At 36.7% G+C, this 17,665-nt stretch overlaps 1 long non-coding RNA gene across 1 annotated transcript in view; it reads right to left on the bottom strand.

The window, feature by feature from the left end:
• The window catches only part of LOC143217505 (uncharacterized), a 127,787-nt gene that overhangs the window by 28,472 nt on the left and 81,650 nt on the right, over positions 1-17,665 (bottom strand). The gene's annotated exons all lie outside the window — the stretch shown is intronic.

The following is a 17,665-nucleotide window of genomic DNA, read 5'->3' as shown; positions in this document are numbered from 1 at the left end:
TAATAATAATTGCCATATCCCTTGTCCTGCTGCACAAATTACAACAATCAGGTAATGCAATCACTAGACTGCGGATTTCATGCATTTGTAGCAAACATGAGTAGGTGCATTTTAAGACACTAGAGAGATTAAAATAATTTCAAAACACCAATGTATTATTTTCAATTTCTTAAAATGACCACAATCAAATATCTGTCTGGCTCCTGTCCCTTGTAATAGCGGCAGCCAACTTTCATTTTACATAAAGATCCGCAGTCCAGTGATTAGATTAAATAATCGTTTAATTAGTTTAAGCAATTATTATTAGTGCATAACTATGTGTTGACAAATGTGAACAGTGATTGTGAGTGTGGAAAAATTTCAAGGCATCTGTGTGAAATAAACATACGAATTATTTATCGATTCGAAAATGAAAGTGAAATTCTGGATCGTCGACTTGACCGCGCATCCTTTAGGCCTTCTACCACCGGCTGTGCACTTCGTCGACCCGGCCGTACGTCCCTTAGCTTTCGGTACTGTCGTATACCTGAAGACATCTGTGCAGTTCGTCACCGAGTGACCCAGCCACACACATTTCGAAGCAGCAAATGGATTTACGGCTGAATAAGTGAGTTTTTAATACAATCAGTTTCTGCTTCTTCCCTCGTTTGGGTAACGTTGCCGTAAGTCGGGTAAAGAGATCCACCCATATGAATTGACAAGTAAAGTTCTTCCGACCGACAAAAACTGTAAAGGGTAATGTTGTTCAGAATCATGGTCTTGACAACATATCCAAAGCTCATCCAAATCGGGTAAAAGATAGTACATCGATCGATTTACAATTACAAGTTTTTGCATTTATCGCGTAAACTAAAGCCGGCCGACAAAAACTGTAAAGGGAAATGTTGTTCAGAATCATGGTCTTGACAACATATCCAAAGCTCATCCAAATCGGGGAGGATTCACATAATCTCGAGAAACTCTTGTTCGTTACGGCATCGCGGCGTTACACCACGCTCGTCTCCCGGCGCGCCGCACAGTGTGCCGGATGGCCTTGTTAGCTGGACAAAATTAACTTTCAAATAAACAAAAACTAACTGTGCCAATATTATCTAAAATAACCATGTATTAAAACCCTTGAATATTAGAACGTAAAATTCTTTTGTTGCCTGTTTACAGAGCGTGTAAACTTCACCTAAAAGGCGGACGCCTAACCTATAAATGAATGGGCACATTGTCATACGCGCTAGAAATATGTTAAAATGTACGAAGGAGTATTTAAATTTCCTATATATGATGGATATAGCATCTCAAAACATGTATTTTCACTTTAGTAATTCCAAATTATCGATAACATTCCTCTATTTTTGTAAACTAAGTGTCAAAGACGGTACTTATTTTTCCACAGAAACGCCCATGTTACTCCTCTTCGTCAATGAATTAGTATATGCTCCACGTCGCTTCACGCGATGATTTTTACATTATTATAAAGTAGAGATTCTCTAGTTTATTGTAGTACCAAAATAAAATTGCTATACGTTGCTATAGCATATTAATTTTTACAATGAAGTTACGTCGTTTTACGTTCACGCTCGTGACAATCACAGCCCGGGCTGGGCGCGCGTTCCGAACGCAGCCGATGCCGTCGTCTTTCTTACAACATTTGTTCGTTTATTCCAGCGACACTCATTTGTTTAACAGTCATACATAACAGTCATTTGTTTTAAACTCTATCCTACACTATGAAAATTCGTTTCTTCAGTCTCAGAGCGATCAGCGTGCAGTCTACATCTCCCTTGCGTTTTTCATATATCTTTCAGTTTCGTTATTTTTATTGTTGTTGTTTTTTATTGTTATTGTTATTATTACTGTTTGTTGTTATTGTTTTATTTGTTACGTTATCACTATAGAGTGATCACGTATAAACGTGATAACGTTATACCAAAATCTTCCTTGAATATAATCAGGTACGTTGAATCAAAACATTTCATGCTTTATAAAAATTATGAAAAGTTTAAACAGGAAATACAAATTTTTAGATCAATCTAAACAAATTGGTATAAACAACGTAAGGAAAAAAACTGAAAGGACACTTTGACCGTTAAAATGAATCGAGGTAATTACGTATTGTACAAGTTTTATTTTTGGACAGTAATACTCTAGTCCATTCTGTAATTTAATTAATGTTAATTTTTCGATTGAGATTTAGTGATTCTTTAGTTCTGATGGGTATATTTTATTATTATTTTTAGTCACTATCGCAAGGATGGAATTTTGTCAAATTTGGACATCTTTTCGAAATCGAAAAGATTTCGATCAATTGTGCCAAAAAATTTTACACAAAATTGGCTGTGTTGATGCATCGAGTACAGTTATCCTTGAAATAAGGGCTAATATATCTAAAATAGTAAGCCGAGTAAGAGATCGCTGGTACAGATGTAGGCGACAAAAAGAATATTTCCTGGAAAAAAATTCGGACTGGCTTCAGGAGGAAAATTTTATTTTATTTGAAGGTGTACTGGATGCAAACATTGCAACACCTTCAACCTCAAGCTCTTCTGGAAGGCCAACGAAATCTTTCGAAGACGCTTCGAATAAAACTAAAAAGCGTAGGGTATCGACACTCGTCAAAGAAAATTCTGCGGGTGAACTAACTTTTGCTGCTGAAGTCGCTTTTCGAAAAGAAGGAGAAAGAAGTGTTGCGAGTGTAGTAGGTAATGCTTCACATATTACACAAGAGTTAAAATATTTAAGGAAGAAAAATATAGAGCAACGATCAATGACACCGGAAGAGGCTTTAGCATTATTTGTAGATACAAAAAGTACTGTATCTTCATATAAATTACATAGAAAAAAAAGTTTACGTTGCGGACATAAAATGTATCCGTCCTATCATAAAGTGGTAGAAGCCAAAAATAATTGTCTACCGCCTGCAAACACTATCATTGTAACGGAAATAAGTGCAGAAGTTCCCTTACAAATAGGATTAGATCTTTGGGTAACTCGGTTATTAAATTGTCATAAAAATATATTCAAACATGAAGATAATTTAGAGTTATTTTGTAAATGGGGATGTGACGGGAGCGCAGGGCACAGCGCTTATAAACAAAAATTTATGTCTACTGAAGGAAATGACGAATTTTTATTTTTAATATCTTTTGTACCGATCAAATTATCAAATGAAATACATTCAGTCTGGAACAATCCAACCCCTGGTTCAACTAGATATTGCCGTCCACACAAATTTATATTTGAAAAAGAAAGCGAAAGTTTAATTAAAAGCGAAATAGGTCATTTTGAGAACCAAATTAAAAATTTAAACCCAACAAAATTAGAAATTGATGGAAAGAAAATAACAATAACGTATAAATTTTTCCTGACTATGATAGATGGGAAGGTGTGTAATGTTGTTAGAGAAACATCTTCATCCATGAAGTGTTACCTCTGCGGAGCGACACCGAAATTTTTAAATAATAAGCCTGAAATAGAAAATGTAGAAATTGAAAATTATCAATTTGGGTTATCAACCCTTCATTTATGGATCCGTACTTTCGAATGTCTGTTACATATATGTTATCGTTTAAATATTAAAAAATGGCAAGTAAGGAATGAAGTGGATAAAGCAGATCTTAAAGCGCGAAAAAGTTTAATACAACAAAGATTTAGAAAAGAAATGGGTTTAATTGTTGATAAACCAAAACAAGGATTTGGCACGTCCAACGACGGTAATACAGCCAGAAGATTTTTTAAACACTTTGAAAAAAGTTCAGATATAACCGGAATAGATAGAAGATTAATTAAACATTTAGGAATACTATTACGAACGTTATCCTGTGGCCGGGCAATAAATACAGGAAAATTTGCGGAGTTTTGTTCATCCACCAAAGATTTATATCTAAATTTATATTCATGGTATAATATGCCGGTGTCAGTACACAAATTATTTTATCATGCGGAAGATATCATTAAATCCTTTATTATTCCAATTGGCCAGATGACAGAGCAGACGCAAGAAGCGCGACATAAAGATTGTCGTAGATTTAGGGAAAAGAATACACGGAAAACGTCAAGAGAGAATACCAATGTTGACTTGTTATCAATGCTTTTAATAACTTCCGACCCACTAATAAATAGTTTTCGCGAAATCCCACAAGAAAAAATTAGTTCACTGTCCCCTGAAGTTCTCGAATTATTAATAGAAGATGTAGATACAGAAACAGATTCTTTATCAGAACTCGAATCTTCTGATAGAGATTCGAGCTGTGAAGAAGATTATACAACGTAGTTTCAGAAGGCAATCTCCTCTGTTATAAAAGTGAAAAATATTTCCTGCCTGTTACATATTTAGTTTTTTATTTTTATTTTGCTGTAAACCCAAAGATTTGTCGTAACACAAATACGTTTAGATATATTTTATTTACATTTGTTTTTATAAGTTATTAGTTTTAGTTATTAGTTTATAAATTATTAGTTTCTAGCAACCGAACGCTCCTATTTAATACTTTCATTTTGATCTCTGTTATTTCTTTTGTTTTATTTATATTTTTGTTATTATATTTTTAATTTTTTATTATATTAAAATAATAAACAATAATATATATGCAGCAGATTATTTATTGATTGAAACCTCATACTAAACCAAAGAATAATTCTTTCCCGTATGTCTGAATCTCCAAAAAGTAAATTAGTAAATTATATTAACATTCTTTTTGTCCATAATTAAAAATGACGTCTTCTCTTTGATAATAATTACTAGTTGTTAAATCATTCTGTGTTACATAGATCCATTACTAACTTCGTTGTATATTATATTTAATTATAAATCACTTAAAATATATTGTTTAATTAACAAAAACCAACTAAATGTTGTGAAAAGTTAATAATTATTCATATTTTATACGACTGTAAACATATCAATTGATAAATATAGAAAAATAGGCGATTTAGAATTTTGTCCAGCTAAAAAGGCCATCCGGCACACTGTGCGCCGGGCTGAACGTGCCATCGCGCGTCTAGATCGCGCTCTGATTGGTCCGTGTTTGTCGTTAATAACTCCTAAACAAAGCCCCGGCTGACATTGGTGCAAAGGAAAATGTTGCCTCAAATGACCTAAGGAACCTCCCATTTCCCGGAGTCGAAGGGGTTTTGGGACACCCTGTATATTGAATAAAATGACATCAAATAGAACACGCTGACTCACACGGAAGAATAACAAAATCCTTCGTGAAGTTCTAAAATCATAAGAAAAATTGTTGAATTATTGATTACTTTTAACTATTAATTAAATGCACAAATACAGGGTGTCCCAGAACAAGTGTCGTTAATTGAAATGGGAGGTTCCTGAGACCATTCTAAGAGACATTTTCCTTTGCACCAATGTCAACTGCGGCTTTGTTTAGGAGTTATTAACGAAAAACACGGACCAATCAGAGCGCGCCCTGGGCCGCACAGTGGTGAGAGCAGGGAAAAAAATCAATTTTTCGAATGTTAGGTACATAGATTTTTCATTGCAATTTCGTTTACTATATAGTTGGAGTATTTAAACCAATAAAAATTTTTTATAAGTATCACTTATTTCTAGGAATAATATGACATGAAAGTTTGGAAAAAGGAAACCTGCGATTTTGGCTTATAAATGCGTCTACGTATAAACGCAGCCACAAGAATCTAAAACATTATAACACTTGAACAATATTATAATTTGATTGTGTTTATAATAGATGATTTATTTAACGTAGCTTTAATTAATGTAAGTGTCATTTATTTATCTAAAACACAAATTGAAAAAGAGCTATTTTGAATAGTAGAATTAAAGTTTAATTTGACATAACTTGTTTGCGCCAAAAAGCGCCAAGATAAAACTTGTTGCAAATCATGCAACACACTTTAAAGTACATATCCAACCAGTTTTTGGCTGCGAACTCCTGCGAACCTGGCTCTGTGAAAAATTTTTTCTAACTATAGTCAGTCGCATGTATCCGTGTACGCTCTTTAAAACGGAATAACTTTTCTAAACTTTTACCAAACGATCTGATTTTTTGTGATCAATTAAATGCAGTTGTTTACTAAATAACGTGCAAAAAATTTTTTGAAAGAATAGCAATTACGTAAAAAAAGCAGTTTAAAAATTTTTTTTATTTGTCCCCGTATAGAAAATTTAAAATATATGTTTAGTAGATCTATGTTAGTTATATATATATACTGAAAATTTCATCGAAATTGATTAACATACACACGAGGTATAAGTGGTTAAAAGTGGTGAAAATCTTGGTATGTAGACATATGTATGTACACAGCTCTTACGGCTCCTGGTCAGTTCCTGCATACGAAAATGCGAATATCTCGAAAACTAAACGCGACCACCCTATATTGGAAAAGGAAAAAGTTGTTCAAAATGTTGAAATCTATAACATATTTAAATTTCATCAAAATTGGAGAACAGTAAAACAAGTAAAAAAAATTTTTAATGAAAAAATAAATAAATTAATAAATAAATAAATATTTATTTTCTTGCCACATAACCGTTGTACCTGTGGCATGCTTTCCACAAATTTTCAAGCAAATTTGTTGGATGGTTTGGTTTTTATAGATTTTTTTCCGCTTTTTGGCCATTTGGCACCACTGTGGGCCGCCGCGCCGCGCCGCGCCGGCAAGCGAGTGTCGGTGGTACGCCGTGACATCGCAACGAACAAGAGTTTCTCGATTATGTGAATGTTCTCCGATTTCAATGAGCTTTGGATATGTGGTCAAGATCATTATTCTGAACAACATTTCTCTTTAGACTTTTTGGCTGTAGGCTTTAGTTTACGAGATTATCGCGAGAAGCTTTACTTGTAAATTCATTATGGGTGTTCATGATAGCGGACACGGCCTGCTAATGTCTCCGAAACTAAAGACGACCGTCAACCATTTCAAAGGAAAAAGATATTTAAAACGTCGAGTTTTATAACATTATGTAAAGGTCATTGAAATCGATGAAGACCCGGATCATCCTTACCCGACTTACGGCAACTTTACCCGAACGAGAAAAGAGGCACAGAAACTGATTGTTTTAAAAACTTACTTATTCAGCCGTAAATCCATTTGCTGCTTCGAAATGTGTGTCAATGGGTCATCACGGTGACGAACTGCACAGGTGTCTTCAGGTATACGACAGTACCGCAATCCAAGGGGCGTACAGCCAAGTCAACGAACTGCACACCTGGTGGTAGATAGCAGGTATACGACACCCTGACGGATACGCGGTCAACGATCTGGACTTTTCACTTTCACTTTCAAATCGATAAATAAATCACATGTTTTTTTCACACAGATGCACTAAGAACAAAGTCAAATCCAAGGGCTGCAAATGGGGGGCAGCACGGCAAGTGCGTCCAGGTCAACGCACCTGTCACTTCCGCACGTACCAGGTAGTTCCTACGTTATTCCTGCGTTAAATATTTGGGGCCCTGAAAAGGGCCGGTTACAATTGGACTCAACGCCTTAATTGTTCAAAATGTCCTCCGTTTTGTTCAATGCATAATCTCGCTCGCCGGATCGTCTCCCGCATGACGCCGCGAAGGGTGGCCGGCGTTATGTTCGCGATGGCACCGTGAAGTTGTGCCACCATCTCCTCAGGCGTGGTTAACGGGCGCTTGTAGACCTTATCCTGTGAAATGATATTTATAAAAGAACTAGAGGGTTATTGTTGCTCGCTCGCTTCGCGAGCTTCGCAAGTAGGGTTGTCGTAGCTCGCTCGCTTTGCGAGCTCGCGAGAGGGTTAGTGGTACGGATGTTATTTGGTGTGTGACTCTCCACGAGCCACACAAAGAACTTCCCGATTCGTTAGTTGCAGTATATTATTATCATTATTATGTGTACGTTTTAAGAAGATTATACGTTTTCAGGGAAATTCAATAGTTTTCTACTTATCAAAATGTTTGCTATATGGCGTCGCATTAAACCAACATCGTAGGCTCGTTGCTCGCTTGGTTCCTTGTTATAGCATACTAATTGTTGAATGTAAGAGGTAAATATATATATCATGAATTTTCTATGTTACCGATCTCCAATACTCGTGGCGCCATCCAGTGAGCAAAGATTACTCGTTCTCAGAAATGCGTGATATAAAGAGTTGCGTAGAAGCGCGTGTGAGAAAAGAACGCACGATTGTTCGAAATGTTATACAAGAAAAGTTATATTGAGTTATATTGAGGTTCGTCTCTTTGACGACAAAATCTTTTTCTGTTCAACATAAAATGTATGTGTTCCTTCAAATATATCAACTGTGTTTCACAAACCAAAACTTCTTAACCTAAAATTACAACATGGTAGCAGTCCGTGGTTGGCGTGGTTGAAAATGCAAAAGGTTAAAGTGATAAAAACGTGTGTCGCAATAAAAAAGGTTGAAAGAAAAACACGTACAAAAATAAAAGTTAAAAGTGAGTGCCAAATGATTTACGGACAAGTCACAGAAAGAAAATCGAAGAAAAGGTACAGAGGAAAAAAGGTGATGCAACCGAAGCACGTGGCAGAATAAGAGGTTAGAGCTCGTGGCAAAATTCACGATAAAGTGCATATAAGGCATATGCATGACTAAAACAAAAGGGGAAGAATTGTTAAACGAAGACTGTGTACTCACTGAAGAAATTCAGAACTATTTACTGAAAAGGTTCATCAAAGAGACAAGAAAAGTATTAATATTAAAGAAGGAAGTCGAAAAAAATCTCAAAGTATCAAGACAAAACGTAGAGATGGCCAAACAAGTAAAGTTTGAAGATATTATGATGCCCATCTTCGATGGAGCAAATTTTTCAAGCTGGAAAATCCGTTTGATGACTTTATTGGAGTACAAAGAATGCAAGGAACAGGCAGTCAGAAAAATAACTGCTGGAGACAATGCAGCTGATTGGAACAAAAAGGATCTAAAAGCAAGAACTATACTAATAAGTACCATCTCCGATAAGCAATTAGAGTATGTCGGTGAATGTACGACAACTCTTGACATGATAACGAAGTTCGACAAGATGTATTCAACGAAATCTACAGCCCTACAAATAATCTGTAGAGGAAAAATTGAGGAAGTTAAACTGAAAAACTACAACGAAGTAGAAGCATTCTTTGTTGATTTTGAAAAAGCAATCAACGATTTCAAAACAGCAGGTGGAAAAATAGACGAGTCTGAGAAGATGAGATACTTGCTCAGAGCGTTGCCACCAAGTTACAGCTATATTGGAGATTTTATAGATGTCATTCCAGAAGAACAAAGAACTGTAGACTATGTGAAGTCAAAAATAAAAGAAAAGAATATGAATAAAACAGATAACGATAGAAAAGGAAATGTTAGTACCTTTACAACAAAAACAAAAGCAAAATGCTTCACTTGTGGAAAACCTGGCCACTACACAAGAGAATGTTGGCATGGACAGCAGTTCATCCAGGGTAGAGGAGCTCAACACAACCAATATAGAGGTCAGCGAGGAATCCAAAGAGGCTACAGCAGAGGCGGAACATATAGAGGTCGTGGCCGAGGAAGAGGATCAGGCCAATCAAGATATGAATCGTCAAGCGAGCAACAAAAGAATGATTCAACAGCATTTAAAAATGATTCAACTGAAGCTTGGACAACTGAAGTTTGTACACAACCGCATAATCCAGAGGTAAACCAGGTAAGAGGGTATGACCTCAAAAGGGATTATAAAAATTATAGTGAGATTAATTGGCTGTTAGATAGTGGCTCCACAGATCATATTATTAATAATGATAAATTTTTCGAAAATTACGTAGATTTAAAAAATCCTGTTGATGTAAAGTTACCAGATGGAAAAAACCTAAAAGCAACTAAACTAGGAAATATAAAAATTTACTTTAAAAACTATTATAATGAAAAACAAGTAGAATTAAGAGAAGTTTACTATGTAAAAGACATTAGACAAAATCTATTGAGCCTTTCAAAAATAACTAAAAATTGTACTATAATAGCTAGAAATGAAAATGCCAAAATCTATAATCAATCTAGAGAATTAATATCAGTAGCAAATAAGATAAACAATCTGTATTGTATGAAAAGTTTTGCGTATGAAAATGAAAACAAAGAAATGTATGTGAATGTATTAAAGTTAACTGCGAAAGAGAAATGGCATAGGGCACTAGGTCACGTAAATTTTCAATCTTTGAATAAACTGGTAAATAATAAATTATTAGAGGGTTTGCCAGATAAACTAGAAAGCACTGAAATGAAATGTGGAAACTGTATAGAGAGTAAAATGTCTAATATACCTTTTGAGAACAATAGAACTAAGACTACCGAAACTTTAGAACTAATTCACACAGATTTAAATGGCCCACATAACACAATTGGCTATGGAGGAGAAAAATATTTTTTAACCTCCATTGATGATTACAGTAAATGCACAAAAATATTTTGTATTAAAAGTAAAGCAGAAACAGCTAGTTGTTTTATCGAATACGTAAATTTGGTTGAGAATAAATTTAATAAAAGGGTAAAGAAACTGCAATGTGATAATGGCAGAGAATACTTGAATCAAGAAGTTTTTAACTTTATTAAATATAAAGGTATTGAATTATTACCATGCCCACCCTACGTCCACAAATTAAATGGAGTAGCGGAGCGGTATAATAGATCAGCTATGGACATTGGTAGGTGCTTGATGAGGGAAGCTAAAATACATAGGAGGTATTGGCCAGAAATAATGGCAACAGTAGCATATTTGAAAAACCGTACTATAGCGAATACAGTGGAGAATAAAACTCCTTACGAAATTTTTTTTGGTAAAAAACCCAATGTTAAACACCTAAAAATTTATGGCAGTCGAGTTTTCGTTAGGGTTCCGGAAGCATCCAGAAAAACTAAATGGGATGACAAAGCTACACTGGGCGTATTAGTAGGCTATGTTGAAAATGGTTATAGAGTCTTAATTAATAATAGGGTAGTTAATGCTAGACATGTCAAAGTAGTTGAGGAAGATACAAAACTAATCTGCCTAGAGGGAGTTGATGACCAAAAGGATAGAGATCCTGAAATAAACGAAGATAAAGAAAGAGAGATAGACGACAATGAATTTGATAGAAATAAAGAGATAGAAGTAGATAGAAATAAAGAGATAGAAGTAGATAGAAATAAAACCACTATCGATAATGTAGCGAGTGATAGTGAGGAAATGGATAACGATAAAACAAATGAGAAAGATTTGAATAACTCACAAAATGAAGATCAAGAGAATCTAATAACAAAAAGGACATCAACCAGAAAGAAGAGTCCAATAAGCAGATATGGTAATCCAGTATCACACGTTGTCTATGTAAACTATGTAAATGCAAATACACCAAGTACATTTGAGGAGGCGATGAATTCTAACGAATCGAAAGAATGGCAGATTGCGATGAATTCTGAAATAGAAAGCCTACGAAAAAATAACACATGGCAAATCGTAGAAAAGCCAAAAGATAAAAAGATTATAGATGTCAAGTGGATTTTCAAAAAGAAAAACAATAACACTTATAAAGCTAGGTTAGTGGTTAGAGGCTTTCAACAGCAGGAACATGTTGAGAACGTCTACTCACCAGTAGGTAAAATGCAAACGTTGAAAATTTTATTGTCATACAGCTGTAAAAATAACCTGTTTATAGAACAAATGGATGTCGAGACAGCCTTTCTAAATGGTCGCGTAAAATCAGAAGTGTATATTAATGAGCCAAAAGGTTATGAAACTGGTGAAAATCGGGTTTGTAAATTACAGAAAGCACTTTATGGTCTCAGAGAAAGCCCAAGGGCTTGGTACGATTGCTTCAACAAATTTGTAGAAAAACTCAATTTCGTAAGAAGCAATTATGATCACTGTCTATACGTGAATAGTACAGGCAAAGATTCGATATACATATTAGTCTTTGTGGATGATCTTTTGATTTGTTGTAAAGACGAAACGAAAATAAATGAAGTAAAAACAAGTCTAATGAAAAGGTTTGTAATGAAGGATTTGGGTAAAATTGAAAGTTATATTGGTATTGATGTCCACTATAATGATCAAAGAAATATAATGACCTTAAGTCAGACAAAATATATCGAATCATTGGCTATAAAATATAATCTCGAAAATGCTAAACTGTATGATACACCTATGGAAGCTAACCTAAAACTAGATCAAGCTAAAGAAATTGATGAGAGGATAAAATATAGAAATCTAATCGGGGAATTGTTATATATTAGTATGGGCACAAGGCCTGATATAGCATACAGCGTTAATTATTTAAGTCGCTATCAAAGTTGTTACGACGGAACGCATTTTAAATATGCACTGCGGATCTTAAAATATCTATACAGAACAAAAGATCTGAATCTAACTTACTATGATAATTTAAAAAATGAAACATTGGATTGTATGGTCGATTCTGACTATGCAGGCGATAATGTAGATAGAAAGTCTACGACAGGCTTTATAATTAGATTATATGGAAACTTAATTTTCTGGAGAACTCACAAACAAAATACAGTAACCAAATGTTCAACTTTTGCAGAGTATACCGCTATGTCGGAAGCGGTGACCGAAATACTGTTTGTTAGAAACTTGTTAACTGAATCTTTCAATGTGAAGTTCGATAAAGCAATAACCATGTATGAAGATAACTCAGGTGCGATTGCGATCGCAAAGTTTGGAAATTTTACTAAGAACTCTAAACACATCGAAGTACAATTTCACTATATTAATGAAAATTATGAAAATGGGACAATTGATATTGTAAAAATCGACTCACAATCAAATTTAGCGGATATGTTAACCAAGAGCTTGGATAAAGCGAAATTTTTGAAAATGAGAAAAGCGTTGAGATTGATTTGAAGTAGTTAAGTTAAGAAATACGATTAACATGTAAAATTAGAACATAAGCTAATTAATGTAAGTTACTTTGAGAATAAGACTGAATGCGTAGTTGCGATCATTTTATGAATGTTTATAGAAAGTTCAAGATTATAGATTTAAGGAGGCGTGTTGAATGTAAGAGGTAAATATATATATCATGAATTTTCTATGTTACCGATCTCCAATACTCGTGGCGCCATCCAGTGAGCAAAGATTACTCGTTCTCAGAAATGCGTGATATAAAGAGTTGCGTAGAAGCGCGTGTGAGAAAAGAACGCACGATTGTTCGAAATATTATACAAGAAAAGTTATATTGAGTTATATTGAGGTTCGTCTCTTTGACGACAAAATCTTTTTCTGTTCAACATAAAATGTATGTGTTCCTTCAAATATATCAAGTGTGTTTCACAAACCAAAACTTCTTAACCTAAAATTACAACACTAATGTTGCAAAATAAATTGTCTTAATTAGTTTTACGCAAACGATACAACTCCTCATTATCCGGGTTTGCAGTATTGATCTTGGTTTTCTTCGATACTGTTAATTTAAATTGTCCCAAGATATATAAACCGCGCTCAATTTTGAAACTCTGCTCAGTGCTACATACAAAATTTGAAAAGTTCGCCTTTCTGATTTTTTAAAATCCAAACATACTTTCTCGTATGTTTGTCCCTGACTTTTATGAATCGTAATCGCTTCAGCAGGAACCACTGGAAATTGACTACGTGTGATTTGATATTTTTCCTCTCTCGACATATTTACTTGATTCGATATATTTATTATTGGTGCTAAATGATCAATATTGGCATTTTTCATATAATCACGATAACGAGTTCTTACTTTCACTCCTACTCTGGCCAATTGAAAATCTAACCAAAATATAGACGGAATTTTAGTATTTTCTTGAAAAGTAATAAATTTTAATATTCCGCATGTGTGCTCCATTAACCAATCCGTTTTCAACATCAATGTTATTAATAATAATTATCATATAGTTTATATTAATTTTCAATTTAATATCAGTTAATAATTCGTTTTGAACTGATTGTGTTTTTAAAGATTGTAATATACATTTTTTTTGTACTTTCATCGATATTCTTCGAAAATGTATTCTCGGCAGTAGAGATGATTAACTCACTCTTGCATTGGGATAATTTTCGATTATTGTAAGCGTAAAATTCGACGTAAGACAAAAAAAATTTTTTTTTTTTAAAAATTGAAAAAAAAATTTTTTGTATAATTACGTTTGTTTCTTCGGTGGAAACTTTCCGTTCTCTCGTATAAATTGCATTGTTGAATGAACTTCTTTCGAAAAAAACTAAAAAAACTAAAAAACTACTTGACCAAAATGGACCAAAATCTAATCAGCTCTAAGTTACAGCGGGGCACATCGATTGCATCATTCATCATCCTGATCGCGTTGTTACTTTTTCTGAAAACGTTAACGAAAAATTTGATTACATAGAAACGGCCATACGCACGCACACACACACACACACACACACACACACACGAACATTTTGCTGAAAATAGTCTAATATGTCTGCAATGACCTTGAAACGTGTAGATCTGCTAAAAAATCGATTTTCGATTTTCGGGGTCATTACAATAACTTCCCTATAAAATCGGGAAGTTAAAAACAACACGTAAGTATACACGTATACGATAACGATTAAAAAATACCCGAAGAAATAAATGAAAATTGAAATTACCTTCAAGTAGCCCCAGAGGAAAAAATCCAACGGATTGAGATCAGGTGACCGTGGGGGCCACGCAACAGGACCACCGCGGCCGATCCACCTGTCCTGGAAGGCTTCATTCAAATGGGCGCGGACATTTGCGGCGTAATGCGCTGGCGCACCGTCCATTTGAAAATACATGTTCTGCCGGATCGCATAAGGAACATCGTCCATGAGATCCGGCAGAGCATGTTCTAAAAATGTCAGGAACGCTGGGCCGTTCAGTCTATCAGGTAGCATGTACGGCCCGATAACATGCTCGCCACAAATACCGGCCCATAAGTTGACCGACCAGCGGGTCTGTGATGCGCGTTGCCGAACTGCCATCGGATTCTCGACGCTCCACATATGCAAATTGTGGCCGTTGAAGCACCCTTCTCTTGTGAAGAGTGATTCGTCGGTCCACAATATGCACGGGAGGAACGCCGGATTTCGTGACACTTCATCCAACAGCCACCTGCAATACTCAAGCCGCCGGTTGAAATCCGCTGGTAGCAATTCTTGCACCCGCACAAATTTGTATGGGTGCATCGATTCGTCCCTCAAAATTCTGTGGACACTCGACCGGCTGATACTGTGTAGAACAACAACATTATTTAAATAACATTTCTTTTCGCTTTAATGAAATATCATAGCGGTGTACTTTGACTTACCCTGTTTGGCGACTGACGTCGCGCACGCTTACGGTGCCATCCTCTTCCACCATTTCTCGGACACAATCCACATTCCGCATGGATCTCGTTGTTCTTCCTCTTCCGGTGTCCGGTCTAGGGCGATCGAAACACCCCCTCGAATATAACCGGTTCGCCAAACGCCGGATGTAATTCGGTGACGAGACTCGGATGTATGGCCGCTCTCGCCTGATACACCTGAACGTGGCATCAGCATTGCCCCCGCAGCGGCCGTAACCGAGAATGATATGAAAATTTTCTTGCGAATTGAGCATGATGCGACAGAGACTTCGACTGACTGCAGCTTCCCAAAAAAGCTGCGAACACCCCCGAATATCCCCATCACGAAGGAAAACTGAGGATAAAGAAACATTCTAAAAAGCCACATGTTTTGCAGCAGTTGAAAGTGCAACAGTGTGTCTCTTGCCTTTCCTCCACGATAGAAAACAGGGATCCTCGTCTCCGCGGAAGGGATCGTGCCATAAATCAGAAATCTGCAGTTACTCGGGAGTGTCCGCTGGATACCGGAACGGAAAAATTTTCTCCTGCACATGTCGAGTTTACGAATTCTTTTCCGGCCGTGCAATTAAGTCCCAAAAGATTTCTGGTGTGCGCCGCTTGATCTTTACCCGCGACGTCTGAGGCACGATGCAGGACTTTCGAACGATAGAAAACAGGGGTCCTCGTCTCCGCGGAAGGGATCGAGTCATAAATCAGAACTCTGCAGTGTCCGTGGAACACGGTAAAGAAAAATTTACACCTCTTGAAGATGTCAATACATACTTATGATTTCTCCTCTATTAAAACTAACGAAAGAATTAACATTCAATTTAGTTTCTATTTCTAGCAATCAATGCAGACAATTTTTATTTTGCATAAAGATCCGCAGTCTATTCATTACATTTGCATTCTTAAATTTGACATTTCCTTATTTCTCGACATGCAAATGCAAATGTAATGATATGCAAAATAAAAATTGTCTGCATTGATTGCTAGAAATAGAAACTAAAGTGAATGTTAATTCTTTCGTTAGTTTTAATAGAGGAGAAATCATACGTATGTATTGACATCTTCAAGAGGTGTAAAGTTTTCATTACCGTGTTCCACGGACACTGCAGAGTTCTGATTTATGACTCGATCCCTTCCGCGGAGACGAGGACCCCTGTTTTCTATCGTTCGAAAGTCCTGCATCGTGCCTCAGACGTCGCGGGTAAAGATCAAGCGGCGCACACCAGAAATCTTTTGGGACTTAATTGCACGGCCGGAAAAGAATTCGTAAACTCGACATGTGCAGGAGAAAATTTTTCCGTTCCGGTATCCAGCGGACACTCCCGAGTAACTGCAGATTTCTGATTTATGGCACGATCCCTTCCGCGGAGACGAGGATCCCTGTTTTCTATCGTGGAGGAAAGGCAAGAGACACACTGTTGCACTTTCAACTGCTGCAAAACATGTGGCTTTTTAGAATGTTTCTTTATCCTCAGTTTTCCTTCGTGATGGGGATATTCGGGGGTGTTCGCAGCTTTTTTGGGAAGCTGCAGTCAGTCGAAGTCTCTGTCGCATCATGCTCAGTTCGCAAGAAAATTTTCATATCATTCTCGGTTACGGCCGCTGCGGGGGCAATGCTGATGCCACGTTCAGGTGTATCAGGCGAGAGCGGCCATACATCCGAGTCTCGTCACCGAATTACATCCGGCGTTTGGCGAACCGGTTATATTCGAGGGGGTGTTTCGATCGCCCTAGACCGGACACCGGAAGAGGAAGAACAACGAGATCCATGCGGAATGTGGATTGTGTCCGAGAAATGGTGGAAGAGGATGGCACCGTAAGCGTGCGCGACGTCAGTCGCCAAACAGGGTAAGTCAAAGTACACCGCTATGATATTTCATTAAAGCGAAAAGAAATGTTATTTAAATAATGTTGTTGTTCTACACAGTATCAGCCGGTCGAGTGTCCACAGAATTTTGAGGGACGAATCGATGCACCCATACAAATTTGTGCGGGTGCAAGAATTGCTACCAGCGGATTTCAACCGGCGGCTTGAGTATTGCAGGTGGCTGTTGGATGAAGTGTCACGAAATCCGGCGTTCCTCCCGTGCATATTGTGGACCGACGAATCACTCTTCACAAGAGAAGGGTGCTTCAACGGCCACAATTTGCATATGTGGAGCGTCGAGAATCCGATGGCAGTTCGGCAACGCGCATCACAGACCCGCTGGTCGGTCAACTTATGGGCCGGTATTTGTGGCGAGCATGTTATCGGGCCGTACATGCTACCTGATAGACTGAACGGCCCAGCGTTCCTGACATTTTTAGAACATGCTCTGCCGGATCTCATGGACGATGTTCCTTATGCGATCCGGCAGAACATGTATTTTCAAATGGACGGTGCGCCAGCGCATTACGCCGCAAATGTCCGCG

This window comes from Lasioglossum baleicum, chromosome 17 (assembly GCF_051020765.1).
Source record: "Lasioglossum baleicum chromosome 17, iyLasBale1, whole genome shotgun sequence".
NCBI lineage: Eukaryota > Metazoa > Arthropoda > Insecta > Hymenoptera > Halictidae > Lasioglossum > Lasioglossum baleicum.
Note: the sequence above shows the minus strand (reverse complement) of the source record. Positions and strands in the feature narration are given on the sequence as shown.